Raw genomic sequence first — 5,921 nt, 5'->3', positions numbered from 1 at the left:
GGGCAGTTATTGATGTGAGCAGAAAGCAGAGATCAATGGATTTCACCTCATTTTTTCACCTTTGAAAACCAATATGAAGCAGAGCTTCAGTAGCAGTTCCCTGTCCTTGACAGTCTACAGGACCTTCAGAATATGGGACAGTGCACACAGTCACACAGGCATCATGAGTGAGGAATTTAAGCCTCATTTGTTCAGAAGATGCAGGTTTTCAGCCTGAAAGAGGTGTGCAACTCTGAAAATGTCCTTAAAAAACAATAACTTCCAAATCAGGCAGCAATAATATGTTTTCCCACTCTGAGGCCTCTGAGGAGTTATTAGATACGATTTTCCAGGCTCATTCAAATGTCAACTCATTATAATCTGTGCAAATGGGAAGGCAGACCATGGGATTTGTGTTTTTGTTATAACTATTTTTATATTAAATCTATAAAATGTATAAAGGAGCATTAAGGCCTGTTACTGTCTCTTTTTTTTTTTCTTTCCCCGTAGCTGCCTAACCTCTTTTTGAAAAGGATCATTCAAAAGTAGCCAAATAATACAGGCTGGATGAGGACATTCCAATCCCTCCTTATCCACTTAAAAATACAATATTTCAAAGGCGATTCTGGAGTGCTTCTTTTGGCAGCTACAACTGGAGCCTCAGTAGAAACCTTTCAGTGGGTCATCCTGATGGATGGCCTCTTATATCAATGACCCAGCAGTCCCCATTAGGAGTGGGAATCATCTGAGCAGTCCGAGGAGACTTTAAAGGAACATTTATCATATAGAGGAGAAAAGGTATCTTGCACTTTGCAGCAGCAGATCTCCAAAGGTCTGCAGAGAGGAGGTCGGTTTTGTTGCTAGGCATGGAGAAGTGGAGACCCCCCAGCCCAGAAGGGCTTGTTGAAAGTCACCCAGTGGTCTGAGCAGCAGAGCTGGGACTAAGGCACTAAATTCCAGTTTGTTGCTGGCCCTGTTTCATCATCATCATCCTTAAGCATCCTCTTCCTCCTCCTGCTCATTCTTTGTAGAGTCACTGTACCTAACCAAGACATGAACTCACTTGTGTTTATTTCTCCCTCTCCCACAGACACTTTTTTTTAAAGCATTTTTGAGTGGTGATTCTGCAGCTGACAGCAAATGTCCTTTTGATGACTTTGTCAGACTGCCAGGGCTGGGAAGACACCTCCATCATCCTCAGCTCTCCCTCCCTGTCCTTCCTCTTCCTGTGCTGGTTCCCACTCAGATGTCCAAACATGCGCCACCTCCACCACAGGAGCTCTCTCAGATACTCCAGGGCAATCCTCACTTCTACAGACACCACAGACCAGACCACAGCAAGGGCTCACACAGTCTCATTGTCTTTATCATGATCCCAGGCAGCAGCCAGGGAAAGCCCAACACCAGTTTGTTTTAGGGGTAAAACAGGTGTTTTGTTTTATTTGTATGGTTTTGCCACTCTTCATCTCCTTGAAAACAGATGAGCAGATTTAGTGTAGAATGGTAAAAACCAGATTTGCTGCTGAGGCAGAGCAAAAAAGCAGTTTTACTTGAGCTGAAAAGTAAATTAATGATGAAGTCCTAAGCAACCAAAGACAGCCTTGACTGGAAAAACATGCCCAAGTCCTTGCAAGTCCAAAGGACTTACAGGAGTCCCTGGGGCTTTGAATTCCTCAATTTCTCAGAAGTCCTGGGTTTTTAAAATAAGTACAGTAGCAGATAAACAGGATTAGGGACTTTAAGAACAGATTTATAAACCTTTCCAGGGCTACCCAGGCTGTGCCCACTAGATGGTTCCTAGAAAATTAGTCTCCCTTAAGATTTCCTGGCCTGATACTGGCTTAAAATTTAATTTTCCTTAATAACAGTCCCACAGAGTAATTGTTTGCACATGCATGGACATGCTGAGATGGATGTGGTTATTTGGCTCATTTAATTGCCTTTGCGCCAGGGATCTGGCAAGAGGACCTGCTGTGTCAAGCGGTGTCTAATCTCCCATAAAACCCAACACTCCTGGCACAAACACTCCAGCTCATAAGTTTTAAGCACCTTTCCTTGCCAGTTCCACAAGCAACGTGTGATATTCCACGTACTTGCAAAAAAAAGTCTGCAGGTTGTCTGACCAGCCCTGTCCTCCCAGCACCTGCCTTGCCATCCCACATGGACCCAGGGCAACAATGCCAATGCAAGCACAAGTCTCCTCACAGCTGGTGGCTTTCTCCAAATTCCACTTCTTGGGGATTTTTAAGTGTGGATCTCAATTGTGTCTACTTAAAAAAAAAAAATAAATAAAAATTGTCAGGAAAGAAAGGCTGATGCCAGAGAAAAGCTTGAAAAACTGACGATGTGACATCTAAAGGCAAATAAAATCAACTCAGAAATATGCACTTTTAAAAAATTCATAACTTTTAAGCACCTGTCATGATTGTGGGCATCACATTTGTGCTTAGAAGCCCTTTGAGTGGGCTGAAGACCACGTGCCTAAAGAGTGCATCACTCGGTCATCCAAGCTTCTGTCTCTCAGAGTTGTGATTGACCACACAGATAGAGCCCAGTGCCTGACTTTGTGCTGTCATCTCCTCCTGGCCTTAAGAAGAGCTCCACAAAAAAGGGAAGTTTCACCATCTCTAAAGCATGCAGGAAAAAACTCAAAGAGTTTGTGCTGATCCAAGTCTGAAATGATGCAGAAAAATGCAGCCTTGCCTTCAGGCACCTGATCTCATTGAAAACCAATATTTTCTGGGGAGATGTGCTTTCCAAAAGAGGTTGCTGGACTGGTTCTCTGCCTCAGCTGGCCAAAGGCTGTGTCAGTGCTGTTGCTGGCATGAGGGAGAGGAAAGGAGCACGTGGCTGGGAAGGTGGACAGAGCTTTTCCTTTTTCCAGCAGCCGGGACTGTGACTCCGCTGGAATTGCCAACCGGCTGGTTGCAATCACAGGCAGGGAAGCTGGCTTTGGTCTCCAGATGCCAAGAATAGCCCCTGAACAATAGGCCATTGCTCCCCTCTCCCCAGGAGACAAGCACAGGTCAGAGGGAAAAGCAGCCTTGTGCCTTCTCCAAGTTCCCAGCTAAGTCATTAGAAAGAGGGGAAAAAAATAAAAAGAATGAATGAATATCTGGAGGCTCTTCTGTCCCAGCTATGTAATCAACAAAATGCTATATCCTTCCCCACTGATGAGCATTTAAATGTTCTATCCCCTAGCTGTAGCCTGCTAATAGGGATCATGAGGCCTGGCTGTGCTGCCAAGAAGAAAGCTCCAGCACGGCTTTTTCCAAATCTCCATGGACGCCTGATCTATGTGCAAATGCTTTCTGTTTCTTAGTGTTCTGTTTTGTTAGGTTTTGCACTTCCAGATATTGCACATAGGCTATCCCTGGATAGCCACATGTTGGCCATTAAAGGCAGGAGGGTCATCACTGGGAGATCTGGATGCTCCTCTGCTGCCCCCAACCAAATTGGGTTGGGAGGGAACTAAACAGAACAGCCTTCATGGTCTAGCTTTGTAGGTTAGGGTTTTTTTCTGGTTTTCATTTGTAAGCCAGAATTAATTAGCATATTTCTCTCTCCTTTTACGTGACTGCTGCTAATTATTTTATTAGTTGCAAGAACAAACCAAATTTTTGGTTATTAATGTGGGTAGAAATCTCAGTGTGCTCGCAGACATATTTGGGAGGTCTTACACTATCTTTTAAGAAAAGAAACAAGTGACTACAGCAGTGATTATGACTATTACTTTAATCTTTTGCACAGCTGGAGAGTTCAGTGGTCCCATTCTCCTGTTTCCCTGCTGAAAGTTCTTCTAGTTCAGTACATATCAGTGGGAATTGGGACAGTGAGTTCATGTACCTCCAAAGGTTAAGATGTCCAGTATTTCTTTTACGTACACAGTATTGTTACTCTGATTTCACAATCAGTCAGACACAAAAATGTTAGGTAGTGTGCCAGGGAAAGAAAGGGGATAGAAAGGAGGACAAGGAATCTGGATAAAAAAAAAAAAAAAAAAAAAAAAAACAACTAGGAAATTTGGGAAATGAAGGAAAACATATTGCTAAGTGTATTCAAGAGAGCAAGAAGGGGTCAGTTATTAAGTGTTACCTGTAGTGCTCGTATGTGAGTCATATCTGAGCTCTGTCCACATTTGTAAATGGAGGCAAAAGATGAAATTTTAAATTCATATAAATCCTTTTTACATAGTCAGGACCTAACTCGTCCTGGTGAAGTTTAGCCACTGGCAGAGATGCCCAGTTTACAAATCTGAAGGGTAAAGGTTTCTGCTATGGCTGAAGCAGGAAGGACGGGCCAGCTCCCTTCTGTGTCCCATCCTGCTCCCCTCCCACAGCTCATGCAGATGGATTCGAATGAATTCAGAGGAGAAAAGAAGTCTCATTTCTGCTGGTTTCATGAGCTGAACTGGTTCTCCAAGGGGTCAAGTCAGTGTCAGAGCCGATGCAAGAGGAGGAGCCGGGAGAGGGCAGCTGTGGGCAGGGGATGGGGCTGGTGAAGCGCTGCCCCTTTGCAGCTGCAGCCGCATCCAGCAGAGCCATCAGCTGAGCTGCATCCACCACCCTGGCTCTTGTGTCAGCAGCAGAGGAGGGCACATACACCCCCAGAAGGCATTTCAACCCACCTCTCTTCCCTCCTGTGAGCCCCTGTTTTCTCCACTGATGTAAGGCAGAGCAACTCATCTCCAGCATCAGCTCTGGCACTTCAGTGGAGGGGCTGAAGAGAGTTTGGCTGAAGTCAGATCTCAGCCTGGTCACAGCGAGAGTGCTGCTCTTGCAGTACAGCTTCGGCTGATAGCAGGCACACTTCAGTAATCTGAAAATCAACCACTTCTTCCACGACGAGAGATTTGCAGTGCAATTAGGCACAGACAAACCATCAGAAGAGGAACGTGGGCAATTCAGTCGATTACCCTCGTATGTGCTCTTGAATCAGTTACCTTGTGTCTGTATCAAAGACACTGATACCATGGTTCTCAAGTGGAAAAAGGTTGTAGCAGCTCGACAACTTGATGTCCCAAACTGATACACAGCCTGGACAGGACTGAAAGATCTCCCTAGACTTGTGCCTGTGCTGAGAGGGAGAACGTGCTGAGTACAGGTTTGTCTTTGGCACAATGTCACGCCAAATGTGGCAACATAACCACTCTGCTTAGGAGCTCTTAGTACTAAATCTTGGATCACAATCTCCATGAAGTTGTTTCAAGTCCCTCTAACTGAAGCCTGATGCAGATATCAAGTGTTGCACACGCACCAGAGTTGCCTGTGTGAACATGTCTGGATAACACAGAAACAATTGATGCAAAGAAACACCCAGTTTCAGATCCCCAGACTTTCCTACTCATCAGTCCAAAGACAGAGGAAGGAGGAAGAAAACCTAGAAAAAGAGAAACAGGATTCTTCATTAGCAGCATGAACTTTCACAATGATTTTATCAAAGGACAGAAAAACCACAGTGTAGTCATTGGGTGGCTGTGAGTTAAGAAAATATTGATCTCAACCTTCAGCTAATTAAGTTCTCTGGAAACCACAACTGCAGGAAGGCAGACACTTGTTAAATAGATTACACTTTTCTTTGCTCATGCATTTTTGATACCTGTCATCTCCATTGCTACACTCACATTTTCTTTTCCTTTTCTCGGCATGTGGACTGTCCACATACACAACACAGTTCTCACCAGCAAAAAGCCCACACCACACAGGGCCCAAATGACCACTAGGCCCTTTGTAAATAATTCAAGATTTTTCATCAGGAATGTTATCCTGTTATTTGATGTGGAATTTTTCAAAGACAGTGAATCTCCATTGCTGGTGAGCACTCCAGCTGTGCAAAGGAAGGTACCTGGCACTTGGCATGCAAACACTCATCACAGAGAAGAGCTGGGCTCAGCGTAGAGCAGCCCCTAGGGACTGCCTAGCACAGGATTTTCCTGACCAACA

The sequence above is a fragment of the Pseudopipra pipra genome, chromosome 2, assembly GCF_036250125.1.
Source record: "Pseudopipra pipra isolate bDixPip1 chromosome 2, bDixPip1.hap1, whole genome shotgun sequence".
Classification (NCBI taxonomy): domain Eukaryota; kingdom Metazoa; phylum Chordata; class Aves; order Passeriformes; family Pipridae; genus Pseudopipra; species Pseudopipra pipra.
This window is presented reverse-complemented; position numbering follows the sequence as displayed.